This window comes from Periplaneta americana, chromosome 10, assembly GCF_040183065.1.
Source record: "Periplaneta americana isolate PAMFEO1 chromosome 10, P.americana_PAMFEO1_priV1, whole genome shotgun sequence".
Taxonomy (NCBI): Eukaryota; Metazoa; Arthropoda; class Insecta; order Blattodea; family Blattidae; genus Periplaneta; species Periplaneta americana.
This window is the reverse complement of record NC_091126.1, coordinates 125,666,076-125,684,527: the sequence shown is the minus strand read 5'-3', so window position 1 is coordinate 125,684,527 and position 18,452 is coordinate 125,666,076. Positions and strand designations below refer to the sequence as shown.

The window sequence follows — 18,452 nt, the reverse complement described above, 5'->3', positions numbered from 1 at the left end:
AAAGTCAAAACTAACCAAACCTAACCTGTCACATCCGTATATGCAAGGAGTATGAGTACAAAGGAACTACTTCTGCACTAGTTTAGCCTACTAACATAGTACATTAATCAGACTTAAGATTGGAATACCGTAAAAAACGAATAAATACAACTGAAATAGAGACAAACTGCATTTACAAGTTATCACACGTAACTTTATGCTTGACTATAATGTATAAATGCGAATATTGAAGTAATGGTACAGTAAACATAACCTATAATTCCAACATATCAAAATATCCGTGCGGTGCAACTGAAAATTATTGAATCGTGCATAAATGAATGTACAAGAATTTCGCAATATTTAATCCAAATAAAGTCAGGTATTACACATACGAGCAACGTAATTTAAACACAAAAAATAATATTACACCTTAACTCGCAAGTGAATTATGTCTGAAGTGTCTCATAATCATTGTTTTAGCTTTATTAATGCAATTACACTACACTTTAGAAAAATATATGTTACTCTTTATGCATTGCAACTAATTTATATGGTTGAAACCGCACCCTCCGTGATCGGGTTAAGCGAATCACATGGTCTGCCTATATTACATCACGATGGCAGTGACACAGTCTATTGTTCCTAGTACTCACAGTGCTCCAAGCGGCTAGCAACTATCACGAGAAATGCAAAAAATCATCCCAAGCTTCGCAACTGTATATACTAAACTGTGTTATCACTTATAGTGCAGATCTTTGTTTCCAGATTAAGAAAAGGTTTTGGAGGAAAATCCTCTTTATCTTAAGTTCATCGTTACAACTCAATGCACTAAATGCCGTTTGCAAAAGTTTGTCATTTACAAAGTGATGATCACACAAGGACAGTCATATTTCAAATTTTACAATACACGAAGCACTCACTCTTCGATCTTTCACCTACTGGAATGTCTGTCTTGCTTACTGACACAATGCAAACCCCATTATTTCAGTAAGAATCTAAACTCCCATCCTTAGATGTTTCAGGGTTCATTCACACGAAGCCGAAAAGAAGAAAGAACGACACTGGCAGCTGAAGAGTGGAATGGGTAAGATATTTTTGACCTGAGTATCCTGAAATAATTTTGTTAGCATTTCGCAAAACAATGCCTTCTTGATGAGTTTAACTTTTCTCTCATCCAATATCAAATACCAACTGTAATATATTTAAAAAACGATACAATACATAATGGACGTATTTTCTCATTAACAGTATAATTTAACTTTAACACATTTCAATTTATCATAGCTTTCAGTGAAAGGGAAAGATAATTTCATATAGGCCTACTTTAGTTCATTTCAGAAATACATGCACAAACATAGCCTAAGTCCACAGCTGTGGAGTAATAGTTAGCGTGTCTGGCCGTGAATCCAGGTGGCCCGGGTTCGATTCGAGAAAATGCTGGGTAACTTTTGGTGTTGGACCCTGGACTCATTTCACCGGCATTATCATCTTCATCTCATTCAGACGCTAAATAACCTAAGATGTTGATAAAGTGTCGTAAAATAAACTCAGTAGAAACGAATCATCTAAATAATTCGAAAACAATATTTCATAAATTTTCTTATATTCAAAGTTATTAAGATATTTCAACGTATACCGTATTAATTTGTTTTATGTTTTGTTTACAAGTTAGACAGGCCTACTCTTTATTTTCAATTATCGCGTCATAAAAATGCATTACAGTATTCTTGCAAACACATAAATGAATTTCGTTGTAATCTAAGAGTTATATAGTTACTCACTACGTTAAATGCAATATATATCAACACATTTTTAACATTTTCATGATTTATGCTATACTTTTTTAATATTTTCATATACATTAGGGCCTACTTAAATATTTTAATACCTACTTTAGATGCCAAGTCGTCCCTTTTTTAGAGTTTATATATCCGAGGTCTACTCATAAATAAAAATAAAACGGTTTGCAAAACTTTGGCACTATGAGTGAGGACAGACAGATTCACGAAAACCACTTTGTATTTAGTATTTAGCAATTATGTATTATTACTATTATTTATATTATTATAATTATTACTTATATTATTATTATTATTATTACTATAATTATATTTATTATAATATTTACTAGTATTGTCATATCTTACAGTTGTAATATTAACATATTCACATGACTATTAGTAATGTCACAGAAACTTAATTTTTGAAATGCTGCACAATATCGCGTTGTGTACATAACACATGCTGCTGGCTGATGCTCATCGTTAATACAGCAGAGAAATGTTAGAAAGAGAGTGGAAGCCAAAATTCAGTTACATACCCTGAGACAGAGAAAGCATTATGCTTCTGTATTTATCTTCTCCCTTTCCCTTTCCCTTCCCAGCAACCCACACTCACAAGCAGATATTAGGAAGCAAACATCTCACATTGACGAGTGAGTTGAAATTCTTCCCGAGTCAAAACATATAAACAGGAAATTAAATATAAGAAACAACAAATAACAAAGTTGTTTCTGTATAGAAATAAAAAAATCTTTCTTTTAAAATATAAGGGACAGCAATGCTTCCACCACATCCATGGACACTACGCCACTGGTGCTAATTCTTTGTAAATTAATTTTTTAGTGATTTTGTATTGAAAATTGTATTTTTCTTAATGACTAATTTATTATTCGTTCGCAGTAATGAATTTTGTAAATTTATGGGAATTTGATTTGGTAATTTTGATTTATTATTGGTAAAATTTGTGCACTAATATTAACTATAATATTCTTCTTCTTCTTCTCCTGCTACTACAATGATGTAACTGAGGCCTAGCCTCCTCCAGCTCCTTTCTCCAATTCTCTCTGTCAAGTGCCATTCTCCTCCATGCTGCAGTTCCCAGGAAATTCCTGGAGTCAATTGTCACTGCATCCAACCATCCATCCATCTGTTCTTGGGTCTTCCAACTGGCTTGGTCACATATATCCTTCCTTCCATAGTTCTCCTTGGTACTCTTTGTTCTTCCACATGTCTAGCCCATTGAAGTCTTTTCAATTTTATGTGTGAGATAATATCTAGACTTTTGTATTGTGTATACAACTCACGGTTAAGTTATATCGTATTCTCCACTATGAGTTTTCCAATCTTGGTCCAAAAATCCTTCTAAGGATCTTCTGTTCAAACAGCCCCAATCTAATTTCCATCTTCTTTGCATGCTCGTTAATTCTTAACTATTTGTAACTTAAATCTTTATTAATATTTTATTATGTTTAGCAGTCACGCTGTTGACTAAGGATGTAGGCTGAACTAGGCCAATCTCTAGGAACATGGGCAACAGGAGGCAAAAAGTTATTGCGCTGGTGGCAAGTGGCTATTCTGCGTCAGAGGCAAGTCGATTGTACAGGGTCCATATGAGGACAGTACAGAGGTGAGCACATAGATATCTAAATTATGGGGAGTTTGAAAGGTGCCGTTCTAGAGGACGTCCATGTATTTCAAAGTGGACGATGATGAGACCCTTTGCAGAGATGAAGAGAACTCATTCTGCTCTGCGAATCAGTTAAGGGCTGCAGCCAACTTTCCTAGCTCTTCTTGAACGGTTATCGACTGGTTGAGAGAGGTAAATATTTTTTCACGAAAAGCTGCGGCCAAAGAGGCCTTGACAGAGGAACATGCTGTCGACCGCATAACTTTTGCAACCAGTTGGATGGGTTTCAATTGGGGAAGAGTAACTTTCTCCAATGATACAACCATTCCATCTGATGGCAAATCAAGCGCCAATGTTTATCATGGGCACAGCACTAGATATGAACAACTCTATATCAAACGACAGCAGAGAGCGGGAAGATTTAGAGTGTCATGCTGGGGCTGGATGTCTAGTGATGCCACTGGCATGTTAGAGTACATAGATGGCCGATTTGGGACACCAAATTATCTGCATATTTTGAAAAACGTGTTTCTTCCTTCAGCCTGAGCTAGTTATACGAAGGAAATTTAATTTTCCAACAAGATAACCACCCTGTGCACACTGCCATAAACATTCAAAGATGGTTTGCGGGAAGGCCCAGGATCGAACTCATACCTTGGCCTCCCAAGACACGTGATTTGAATGTTATCGAACACATAAGGCTGAGCTGAAAAAGAGAAGGATCGAAAATTTCTAAATCACCCACTTCAAAATCCAGATCAGTTGTGGGATCAGGTTCTGGCTACCTAGGAAGATCTTGCTAAGGACCAGAACTATTTTCGAGATCTGATGGACTCTATGCCCCAAAAATGCTAGGCAGTGATAGACGCCAGTGCCATGTGGACAAGGTATTATGTCCACATGTGTACCTTTTATTTTGCTTTAATTTCTTTGTTTATGTTTGTTTTATTTCGGAAAGAAAATTGATTTCACATGAGTTTTTTATTCTTCTAATAGAGTCAGAGTTGGTAGATAATTCGTTTCACTATAAAAAATAAAATAAAAAATTGAGAGGTAACACGTATAAAAATTAGTTACGTTAATAAAAAAAATGACCTAGTCAGAAATCGAACGTGGGCCCCTGAGACTGCAAGCCAGCATACTACTGACTGCTCTACCATAGTGAACATTAGGAAGGCAGCACGAGAGGCTTACAGCTGCTAGGCTTGAAGTCAATGTAGACGTGCACATACAAACACTCTTGCGTAAATTGCGTGACAATTCTCCATTTCCACCACCAAGAGATACAACAAAACTTTTTTCTAAGATTTTACATGAGTGGATTGCATAATTCCTGTTATATAGAAATAAGATTTGCTGCTGTAATTCGGCTCTGCACTTCTATTAACCCATCATTGTTACTTGTTACAATCATTCCATGACATTTAAATTTCCTCACTTTTCAAAACCATCTGACATCCTGTTGGGCTGTATTACTACTCTGTCTCTCTAGATTGTACCATCCATTTGGCTTTCCTTCCATTAAACTTCAATTCAACTTTGGCAGCTCGTAGTTCCAAATCTTTATGTACCTCTATTTATTTATTTATTTATTTCATATCATACATAAAAATGCTACATAAATGTATCCCGAAATAGCAAAAGCTCATGTTTGGGGACAGTTCCATTATTGCTGATAATATCCATCCCAAAATGTCTAGATCATCTGCATATCCTACAATTTGAGTGCTCTTATATACTGTAACAGGATGTTATAATCTACTTTCATTTGTTTCAGTACTCAATCCAGAACCAAATTAAATAGCATTGATGCTAGGCCACCTCCTTGTTTCAATCCAGTGCCAATATTAAATTCATCTGTTTTACCCCCCTATATCTTGATTTGAGCCTTAGTACCGGACATTGTCATTTTTAAGAGTCTAATTATCTTGGGATGTGTTCCTTGTTGGACCATAATTTTATAAAGTCCTTGTCTGTTTATGCAGTCATAGGCTGTTTGGAAGTCTATACATAGATGATACAAAGTGAGATCATATTACTAAAACTTCTCTGTTGTGCCTTTCACGGTATAAATTTGGCTTACTGTTGATCTTCCTATATGAAAACCTGCTTGATATTCCCCAAGAGTATTTTCATAATTTCTCTCCAAATTTTGAAGAGCATTTAGGTAAATACTTTATTCGTTGTGCAGAGTAATGTTATGCATCTATAATTCTGGCAGTCTAGTTTGTCCTCTTTTTTGTATATTCAGCATATTAGTCCCATTTTCCAGTTGCTGTGCATCTCTTCCTTCTGTCTTTTTAATCTCTATATTGCATCTACCATTGCCATCCCTTTAATTAATTCTGCTGAGATGTTATCTATGTCCCGATCTTTCATATTTTTAAGGCATCTACTGCAAAAGAGACATCTAACTCATCTGGTGGCTCTAAGTCCTGGTACTCTAACACTAATTCTCCTGAGTTTTCTTCATTTATTTCACTATTTACTTCAATAATTAACAACTGTTGAAAATACCTCTTCCATCTATTTCAGGTGTACCAATAACCTCATCACCCTTTCTAATTAAATCTGTTCTGGGGACATAGCCTTTCCTATAGTAATTCATTTGTTTATAGGCTTCTCTAAGATTATTTTCTTTGATGTTTTTTCCATGCTTCTCTCTTTTTCTGCTTACATATCCCGTTAGTTATTCTTCTTTTATCTTGTTATTCATACTTGTGGGAACCCCTAGATAGATTTTACGTGCAATACTGTATTCCTTTCCTCTAATGCTATAGCACAGCGTTTCTCAAACTATAGTCCACGGACCACCTGTGGTCCTCGAGGTCTGCCCTTGTGGTCCTTCAAAAAAAGCAGAAGAAAAAATAAAATTCAAACAAATTGCGTATCACTCTATAGCTGAAAATCTCAGAGTCTGGAAATGACACATGACAATTGCCTTTCACTTTTTCTCTCAGTAACTACTGACATTTTATGAAATTTATTACCCTATTCGTCTACTGACTTTTCACTCTACTCTCAACAACAAAAGAGGGATTTAAAGCACTATGAATGTGGTGTTTCTCTCCATCTTTTCCCTGCACATGTGGCACCGCCCCTGTAACCCAGCCAGGGACCACTCAAATTCATAACAAGGACCGAACCTTTTCATGTATTTATGAAAGTCATAGTTTTGCCTACACTCAGTCTGCACATTGAAATGGTCATGTACTGTACGTCATACACCAATAATACAACTCTGAGGTCACAATTTGAAACTTATTTTCCAAGTAAATATGACGAATTTTCATGGGTTTGTGATAACTTTCATTGCGATACTGAAACTAACAAACTTTCATTGAGTGAAAGAGAATAGTTAATTGAACTCTCGAATGAGACCGAACTTAAAATGAAATTCCAAGTGGAAGGTAGGGTTAACTTCTGGACCGCATCACAAGTGAAAAGAGAATACAGTGAACTGTACAATGGTGCTTTAGAGATTATAATTCAGTTTGTTTCTACGTATCTGTGTGAGAAATGGTTTTCATCACTAACTCTAATAAAAGCAAAGTAGACTACCGAAATCGACTTGATGTATGTGACAATCTCTGACTTAAGCTTACCAGCATACATCCAAATATAGAACTGTGCAAGAAATGGCAGGCTCATCCATCTCATTAATGTGAGTACCAACATTTATTTATTTGTTTTTTAGTTAATAAGTTAAAGATTATCCAAACTCTAATAGCCTTATTAAAGAAACAAAAATGAATTTTCTTCTATTAACATTAGCTTAATTAGTTAATACTAATATAAAATTAATTTAATTAAATTGATTTTAATTAATTAATTCTATTTTAAAATATAAGCATATTGATATCAAAATATACTACAAAATGATAAATTTGCTTTCGAAGGGAACAAGAATAAGGTGGTCCACGGAATTGTTCTGACTTAAAAAAGTGGTCCCCACTTCAAAGAAGTTTGAGAAACCCTGCTGAGTCTAGCACAATCATCAACAAAAAAGTCATTTTTCATAACAAATAAATTGTTTCTTCACTTGCTACTTCAATTACTTCCTTTAACTCCTCCCATCAGGTCTTCATTCCTTCTTCCAACTTTTTTTCCAGTTATCATATTCCCATACTATTGCTTGCAGATATTTGGTTTTAGTTTTTTGTTCTTTTATGCAGCCACTTTAATTTTTTGAAGTTGTCCCCTTTCTGTTTGTTCTACTAATTCTGTCAAATATTTAACTTTTAACCAGATACCGGTAATGATCTCTGTCCCCATCAGCCCCTGTGCATGATCTTACATCTTGAACCCCAGAAGCTCTTCTCTTATCTAAATTCATTATACCCACTGGGTCGTCATTTTCGACCCACCGAGAAATTTTAGTTCTATTTCCATCAATAGAGATCGTTTTTCTTTTATTGTTGATGAGATTGTTATTTAGACTACTGCGAAACATTTCTTTCTTCTCGTGCAATTTTCTTCTTAGATGAGCATTGTTGTGGCTGACATAATTATATGTATTTAGTGCTACAGATGAGCCCAAATAATCGAAGGAAGATTGGTAATAGACCCTTACACATTTCGTTCAAATTAGTATATACATTTCGAGCAAAGGCATGTAAGAGTATACACCTAGGCTAGAAATAAAATTAGTGTTTTCTGCAATGCAGGGGGCCTGATATCAAAGTGGGTCATTTTCGACCCAGTGAGCACACTCATTGCCCTGTTTTACTTTGTTCACACATATCTAAAATATTATTTATTGTCTTCACTGTTTGGCCTGTCAGTGTAAATATGTATAAGATTTTTTTTTTATGTTCTGGAAGAGAAGTAGGTTACAGTAACTTGAGAAAATATTTCCATTATACCTAATTCCTCCAGCTGATAATGCTGATGATACTGGCCATGACTCAATCGAAGATGGTAACAACAAACCTGACCATTTATGCTGTAATCAACTAGATACAAGTGCTGAGCTCGACATTCAGGGTAAGGAAGATGGCAAACCTATTCAGTTTGGCTATAAAACTTCGGTTATGGCTCAACACCTAGGATATTGCATGTCTCTTGATATGCATTAAGACTTCACTGAAAATACTAATAAGTTTGGGCTGCGAAAATCTGTCACTTATTACTTTGTGAACCAACTCTCCAATTCTCCAGAAATTCTCCACTCAACTTTTCTCTTTGTACTCCAATAATTTTTTACGTCAGATAATTTCATCTGTGAACTACGAAATGACAACTTCAGTGCTACTGGTACTGTACGAGAAAATAGGAGTGATAATTTCCCATTGACAGTGTCCAATAGATAAAGAATAATATGGTTTGCAGAGTTTATGAATGTCCAGTATGCAAAGAGAATAACATTGGTGCAGTCAGGTGGAAAGACAATGATGTGGTCACAGTATTACCCAATTAAAGTGGAGTTGTACCTCTTCAGAAGGCAAATAGACTTTCTTTCAAAGAGCAAAAGAGGATAGAAATACCCCAGCCTAATATTATTTGCAACTACAACCGAAATATTGGGGGAGTGGACCTAATGGACAACAACATTTCAAATGAATTACAGAATTGGAATCTGGGGGCAAAAATAGTACTGTATATGCCAACATTTTGGAGAAATGTTCTTCCAACATCATAAAAGGAGTATGGCACAGCTCCTCTTCAAGTAGGACCAACAGTACACAGACCAAATGAAATAACATATTTCTCCATTTCTGAGAGTTAATCATAGAGGATATGTGACGACATGGCAACTTCGTCATCAATATGCAGGATGTCGCAATAAAATAACCAAGGCATGTGCTTGATGTGAAATACCCCTGCATGACAAGTGTTTTTCTGAATTCCACGTGGAACATGCTCTTTTTCTTTTTATAATATACATGGTATATTGCATTACAGTATTCATTATATGTATGAATTATAATGACCGCTATATGATTCTGAAAATAAAAAACTAGACTCAGTGGCGTGTGGTAGCATGACATGAAGGGAAGCAGTGCCTGTATGTATGCCATTGCTCGACTGGGCTTTGATGCCTGTTGCCTACATATAGTGTTTCCATGGAATTGCTTCCCCGAAAACATTATCACCACACCCCGCTGAGTAGACTGAGTATTATATGGCATTACTGCATCTGATTTGCCCACTGGATCTTTTTTGATTCAACCTGTATCTAAGCGTCCATGCATTGAAAAACTCTAAAACAGCGTTTGGCCTTCATTTTGGTATAAGATCTTACAAATATTCGGTTTTCGTCACATTTTACAAAAAAAAAAAATTTCTTATCATAAATGGATTAATACATGGTCTACCTGATTGGCCATGTTTCCATTTCGTGATCTCCACGTTTGTTTGTGTCTTTGTGTGTAAACTGAATTCAATATAATATCATATTCTTAATTTCTGCAAAATCAATTAGTCTTCTTCCATTATCATTAGTTATATTATGTAAACTGTTGCTTCCTGTTATATTTCTAATTTCCTTCTCTTTTCCTATCTGGGCATTGAATTCTCCAAGAATTACTTTCACGTTATTCGTTGGTGAAGCATCCAGCACTCTTTTCAACTTGTGATAAAATTCATCTTTCTTACCATGTTCTTTGGACATACACATTTATCATTATCATATTGTGAAATATCGTCCTCCAGCTCAATACACAAATTCTTTCACTGATGGCTTGAAAATTTATTATATTACTTTTAAACCAATGGTCCAGAATAAATGCCACTCCTTATTTATATATTCCTTCATTCTTCCCACTATATAACATAGTGCATTTTTTAGTGTCATGCATTCCATTAACATGCTATCTAGTTTCTTGAACACCTGTAATTGGTAAGTTAATTTTTTTTATTTGTGATAAGACTAATCTTAAGGCTCCCATCTTGTAGAGAGTATTAACACTTCATGTACCAAATTCCTTGAATTGTTGCTGATACGCATTTCAATTCCAAGGCTTCAATAGCGGCTTCTCAACAAGTTTTGTTTTACAGATGTTGGGAAGTCAGCCCTACGATCTAACCCCAAACCTGGAGGACCAGGTCTCCCTATTTATGTCTGCAGGAGACAAGATGGATCAGCTATACCCTCAGGCATTGGATACTTCCAACCGAGTGATTATGTTGCAGAGTTGGCGAGATGTGGATATCATGTGACGGTTATTTAATCTACAGGGCCCTTTTCTTTAAGTTATTTTAAAGTTGTATAATATTACGTAGATTTCCAAATCTGAACAGCAAATATTTTCAGGAAAAAGCCTAATACCCTAGACACTAGCCTCTATGGACAGACCAGCAGAAACAAGTGGGGGAAATTGAGATGTGAGAGTATAGGTTTAAAATTTTCAAATTTCTGTAAGCTTACCTAAATGAATTCCTCTCAGTCCAATGATACATAGGCCTATATCTAACTGCTTCCTTTTATAAAGTGAATAATCTATTTGTATCGTATATATTTTTGCACATCATCCCCAGATCATTATACCATAATGATATATTTATTTACAGCTATTTATTTAAACTTCACCATGAACAGAAATTAGCTTCCAATTATTGGTGGCTTACATCGATATAATATATACAACATATAAGAGTGAAAACAAAACAAGCTAAAGAAAGAAGAAGAAAAAAAACACAAACACAAACACACACACAAAACAACCTATAATTGGAAGCTAATTCCTATTGATGGTGAAGTTTAAATAAATAGTTCTGAATAAATATATCATTATGGTATAATGGTCTGGGGACAGTGTGCAAAAATATATATAATACCAAGAGATTATTCATTTTATAAAAGGAAGCAGATAGATATAGGCCTATGTATCACTGGACTGAGACGAATTCATATCGGGAAGTTTAGAGAAATTTGAAAATTTTAAACATCTACCCATTATACTACATATTTGAAATCATCATGTGCATAAAAACAGGGAACATAATTGTAGTTTTTAACTAACAGTAAAATGCATACCTACCCTATATATATATATATATATATATATATATATGATTGGAAACAAACTTCCTAAAGTAAACTAACTGCATCCAGGGGTGTATTTCAGGCCTGGCAATGCCAGGGTACTATTTTTCGAGGCCTGGTGACACTTTTCTGATTTTCATATTATCGTCAAATTTTGCATTTACAAGAAATCATATTTTATTCATACGAGGGAGAGTCAAAAAAGTAACCTTAATAATTGTTTTATTAATTGAATATGTACAATAAGACTACAAACACTTTATCACTTTTCAACACAGTCCCAACTACGTTCAATGCAAGTGTTCCTGTTATACTATATTAAAAGTGATGAAGTGTTTGTAGTCTTATTGTACATATTCATTTAATAAAACTATATTTGATTCTCCCTCGTACTTAAACAATTTCATAATGTAGTCTACTCCACAGACTCAACAACCTCCATATCTAGATTCGAACTCATGCATTTTCGTCCATTCCATAAGTTGTTGTTTAATCAATTGTCCCAAGATAGGTCTGAACCTCACAAGTGATACCAAGAAGGCACCATTTATGATGCGACTAGGCCAGGAGATAATGGGATAGTCAGACTTCAGATGCATACAAACAATAATTGTTCTTCCTCTGACACATATCGTCAAGTGGGATGTACTGCCTGATAATTGACGTACATATCAGTCAGAACCTCAATCAAAGGATAAGTTTCCTGCGGAAATGACGACGACGACAGTCACAACGAAGATAACTACTACCTGTACTATGGAAAGCCCAGAGCCAGGCACATTTTCGTTTAGAAATACACCACTGACTGCATCAAGATAGGGATTATAATGAACTACACAATAACATGAATAAACCAGTGTAAAAATACCTTCAAGGAAAAGTTGGAAGCTACTAATAGACAAATGTTGTTATTCTATAGGAGAATATATACTCAGTAACAATAATTCATAAGTATAGTTCAAAGGTACAGGTTTTAATTTGATGTCAAGCTTTCTATTAACACCTGAGCAGACTTTTAACTATGACTTTAATTAATAGAATATAAGACTGTAATTAGTATCATATTTTACATATACTAATATGTCTTAAACTCATCATTTTACTACAATTTGATTACCGGTACTCCTTACTTTTTAACTAGTGGGTGCAAGGGATAGTGATAATAATCAGCTACCTATCCTATCCAAATCACATCCTCACCTTCTCGTGGTGCAACCTGTTTCTACTAACGAAGCTCTGGGGACCGAGTCATGGTGGTATAACCAGTTCTTACACTACAGAGGAAATGCTGTATGCTGTAGTAACAACATTCACTGCTGGCCTGTCATGAGGGTGGAATGTTTCTTATGTGGCAAATAGGGAATATGGTTGTTGGACTTATGATAATCCTCCCAACTAGGCCAAATGGGCCCACTGACCAACACCAAGCATAGCCCTCCATACTATATGGGGGTTGACGAAAGATGATACCACCGCCAAATTACAAAACTGTGGTATTCATGAATAAACGGTTGTAAATTGCTGATGAAATGTTTCCAAAGGCAAAAAAATTCCGGAGTAACAGTCACCCATACAGATCTCAGGGAGGGGATTGCATTGGGACACATACATTCCGTGAAAATATTACAATGGAACTCACGAATTTTCAGCCCTAACAAGAAAATAGAACTTAGAAGACTACTATACAGAAAAAGTATAGACGTGTTTGGCATAATGGAAGCCAAAATTGCAGAAGATCATATGACATAATATTACAACATGAAATGATGTAATATAACATATCTACAACCAACAGGAAGTGGAATTTTAATTGGAGTCAAAGCAAATATAATGTCAACATTCAAAACTGAAAGAGAAATAAATCAAAGAGATAAAATAGAAGTTGCAAAATTATAGCTAAGGAAGAACAATGAATATTTCACAATATATTACTTTATATACAACCCTCCAAATAATGTACCAAACTTGGATTTCTTATAAATTACAAATAGAACTATATTAATTGGAGACTTTAACGCACATTCGAAATTATGGTGTTATGTAGATACCAATCATACTGGCAAAATCATGAAAGACTTTCTAAATACCAAAAGATTAGAATTAGTATACCATAAAAGAACAAGATGCTTGGGTTCTGATCACAAAGCTGTATTAGCTCAAATTCAACAAAAACTCAAACAAGATACAAATAAAAAACTCTTGGAATTTAAAAAGGGAGGTGGGAAGGGTATAAACTTGAATTAGAAGAAACATTACCAAATGAGATTAAAGGAAATTTTAAATCACCAGAGCAAAGAAATAATATATCTCATAAGGAAGGGTCAAAACATATAAACCATTTTTGTCATAAGAGCTAAATCAATTGAAAAATTGGCGGGAAAAAGTTCGGAAAAATGCTTAAAATGAAAAAGAGAGAAGTAGTATATTAGAATGAAAAAAAGGTCAATCTTCAAGGAAAGTGTAATTTCTGCAAAAGGACTACTCACAACGTATTTGCTAAAATATTATATTACAGAAAAGATGGTAATAAAACCTATACATTTCTATCTAAAGTGGACAAGAAAATACCTCAAAACGAAAACACAAAATTTAACACCAAATATATTTCTCTCAGAATACCAAAACCATACAAGAAAAACAAGAAAAATAGAAATTCTCACTGAAATTCAATAAACAAAATATTTTACCAACACTTCACCAAGTCAGAACTTAATGCAGTAATCCAAAAAAAAAAATAGTATTAATAAAGCACCTGGATCCAATAAATTTCATCCTGAAATTATAAAAGAATTATGAACTAAAGCTAGAAATGCTCTTCTATTATTTTACAATTATATTTGCAACCCTTCAATCCCAGCAAATTGGAAAAAGGCCATGATTACTCCTGTACTGAAACCAGGAAAAGCTGCAAACAATATTGACAATTATAAACTTATGTCACTGACCAGCTATATAGCGAAGGTTATGGAAATAATGATATCAGAGAGATTAACCTGGTATTTGGAAACAAACAACATTGTATCAGCATCATAATCAGGATTTAGAAGAAATTATTCATCCAACCAACAGATGGTAATAATAATAATAATAATAATAATAATAATAATAATAATAATAATAATAATAATGATGATAATAATAATGATAATAATAATTTATTTTATTTATTTATTTTATTTATTTAGAATATTAACGTGCAAAACAACAGCACAAGGCCAATTACAGTTTAGCACGGATACAGGACAAAAACAAAACAAAACAACAAATGATGATGATGAGAATGAATGATAGAAAATGGCAGTGAGATGAAATACAGTGTATTATAATAATAATAATAATAATAATAATAATAATAATAATAATAATAATAATAACAGTAATAATAATAATAATAATAATGGCTTATTTAATGATGCTCGCAACTGCAGAGGTTATATCAAGGTCGCTGATGTGCCGGAATTTTGTCCCGCAGGAGATCTTTTACATATCAGTAAATCTACTGACATGAGCCTGTCGCATTTAAGCACACAAAATGCCATCGATCTGGGCTGGGATTGAACCTGCAACCTCGAGCACAGAAGGCCAACGCTAAACTGTCTATGCTACCCAGGCTGACAACAGGTGGTCTTACTAAGTCAAAATATTAAAGAAGCATTTAACAAAAAGAAAGATACATTAGCAATATTTGTAGACCTTAAACCTGCTCATGACGATATTTCGAAAATTAACTTAATCAGAAAAATCCAAAAACTGGACACAACTGATAACATGTTACACTGGATCTCCCAGTTCATCACACAAAGATATTGCGCTACAAAATACGAATCAGCTACTTCTATACTAGTCGCCATGTAGGAACATAGGTAGTCATGAGTATCGCAGTAAGAAATAATCACATGCTTCTAAGAACCAATCAGATTCAGTCGAGCTTGTTTCATTCCAGTGGAAAGTTTCTCTCAAGGCAGCTCTGATTATTTGTTTTATTGCTTCTGCAATTACAGGTTTAGTGCCAAGTTATAGTAAAAGATTTCAAGTGATGTTTTGTAGCAATAGTGTAGTGATTTCTATGAAATGGAAATAATGTATAAAAATTGGAGTTTTATCTTTCAAAGAGGTGGAAAAATTCAAATATCTTGGAGCAACAGTAACAAATATAAATGACACTCGGGAGGAAATTAAACGCAGAATAAATATGAGGAATGCGTGTTATTATTCAGTTGAGAAGCTTTTGTCATCTAGTCTGCTGTCAAAAAAACTGAAAGTTAGAATTTATAAAACAGTTATATTACTGGTTGTTCTGTATGGTTGTGAAACTTGGACTCTCACTTTGAGAGAAGAACAGAGATTAAGGGTGTTTGAGAATAATGTTCTTAGGAAAATATTTGGGGCTAAAAGGGATGAAGTTATTGGAGAATGGAGAAAGTTACACAACGCAGAACTGCATGCATTGTATTCTTCACCTGACATAATTAGGAACATTAAATCCAGAAGTTTGAGATGGGCAGGGCATGTAGCATGTATGGGCGAATCCAGAAATGTACAATAGTGTTAGTTGGGAGGCTGGAGGGAAAAAGACCTTTGGAGACGGCGAGTCGTAGATGGGAAGATAATATTAAAATGGATTTGAGGGAGGTGGAATATGATGATAGGGACTGGATTAATGTTGCACAGGATAGGAACCAATGGCGGGCTTATGTGTGGGCGGCAATGAACCTGCGGGTTCCTTAAAAGCCATTTGTAAGTAAGTTGTAAGTGTAGTGATTAAAGATATCACAGAAGTAAATTCAAAGAGAGAAATCCTAAAAAGGCAAGGTGCACCATGTCCCTAACTATTTCAAGTGATCATGTTGCAGTAATTGACATTGTCAAGTATCAACTGCTTGTAGTATCGGCATATGTACTGTACAGAAAATTACAGGTGAGGCAAGAAAAGCCAAGAACAATGTGGTACAGTCAAGATTTCATCCTCTGCAAAAAAAAAAAAATAATAATAAATAAATAAATAATAATAACTAAATAAATAAAAATAAAAAACACAATCGAATTTAGACGATTTTAACAAGGACATGTTGAAGGGGTAAAATATTTGAAATATATGTGACATATATCTCACGGCAGAGAAACAGGTTTGAGAGATAGAAGATAGTAAATCTGTGTGAGAAAACTATTGGGCATGGCGAGAAATTTCAGGAGGACTTTTTGAGGGAAGTAGCACAAATGACATCTTGCAACTCATAATCGTCAACCTTCAGGAGTCCAATTCTGACGGTGATTCCAGTGGGTCTTTAGAAAATTTTAATTGTTAAAACTATGATTGAAATATCTATTTTATTTTTCTGTTGGCAAGATTTTTTGTTTTACATGTTTAACCAAAGTATCTAATTTGAATATGTCTTCAACTTACTTTTACTTACTATTTCAACATGCATGTAGTATTCTGAAGTAGGCTATAAGTGGCTACTACATAATTTTAATATACAAGATGGGGCATGGGAATCAAGTTTTTTTGGAATGGCTTGTACTCGGTCATTATGAAAGGGAGGGGCATGCGACACGTAACATTCCATTCCGTGGCTTATAGCATTTAACCTGCAGTCGGCATCATGGAGCAATGGACGCATGTTTGCATATGATTGTCTTGTTAGATATGGTGAGTCGGTGACCATGGTATGGCGTGAGTTTTGCTGCAGATTCAATATTAATCACAACGACTCTGTTCCCACGCGTGACACAATGTTCGAACAAAAGGCACAATACTGAAAAATAAACCGCCTGGCCCCAACGCACAGCATGTACTCCAGAAAATGTTGAAAGGTCAGACAAGGGATATTGTGCAACAGGCCGCTCTGCTCAAAGACATTCAGCTGCACTTGGAATCAGCAATCATACGGTAAGACAGGTTTTGCATGATGATTTACATTTACACCCATACAAGATGATGATTGTGCAGAAATTGGATGTAAGGAATTACCCCCAACGATTGAATTTCGCACTGGAAATGCTTGCACTCTATGAGCAGAATGAAAACATGATGGTTGCAATGAGTGATGAAGCTCATTTTCACCTTAATGGGGCGTTAACAGACAAAATTTTTGGTACTAAGCTGCTGAAAATTCTCGACACTTACACGAAAAATCTCTTCATAGCCCTAAAGTAACAGTTTGGTGTGTGGCGGGAGAGTTTGGCATCATCGGTCCCTACTTTTTTCAAGAAAATTGGGTTACTGTTAGTGTAAACTCTTTGCATTATATTGAGATGATTAACACCTTTCTCATCCCTGAGTTATAAAGAAGAGGTATTGATCATCAACATTTGTGGTTTCAGCAAGATAGGGCCACGGCGCACACTGCTAGAGCATCAATGGCAGTTCTTCGCTCCCTGTTTCCCAATCATCTCATTTCGAGATTTGGTGATGTTTTATGGCCCTCTCGGTTCCCTGACCTGTTCACATGTGATTTTTTTTCTGTAGGGTAAGCCCTAAACATTAGATGAATTAAATGATGCGATACGTCAACACATCACCCAATCAACAGAGATCTCCTGGAAAGAGTAGAGGCCAATTTTCATCAGCATCTTCAACAATAGATCAATACAGACGGACATTACAAGCCAGATATAATTTTCCACTCATAATTGAAATGGTATGTTCTCATAAATATTGTTCTACCAAAAATTGTGTTGACAACAGAAACTGACTACTTTATGATTATTTTAAAAACACTTGGTTCCCATGCCCCACCCTGTATATAAAGAGAATAATTTTATTTTTCCAGAGGTTTAATTCAACTTGACTTTTTTAATATACTGAAACTATACAGTTTAACTGTTTAATTAATTTAAACATAAGTAACTTGTGGAAAATTTAACTTAAAAACCTAATTGAAAGTAAGGAACGAATTGTTTTCATTCACATAAAACCCTAAAATATTTGCTCTTTTCCAGAAATAGTTAAATAAGTTTTTTCTTTCCTCATTTCCAACTTTAAATGTACTTAAAAGTCATAGAAAACAGATAAATAATGTAATCACATAATTGTACATGAAACATTAGTGAATTATTAAATTCTGTATTAATT

The 18,452-nt window shown here is 34.6% G+C and overlaps 1 protein-coding gene across 1 annotated transcript in view; it reads right to left on the bottom strand.

Annotated features, from left to right (window-relative positions):
* Positions 1–18,452, bottom strand: part of LOC138708012 (cytochrome c oxidase assembly factor 7B-like) — a 73,055-nt gene that overhangs the window by 11,415 nt on the left and 43,188 nt on the right. The window lies entirely within an intron of this gene.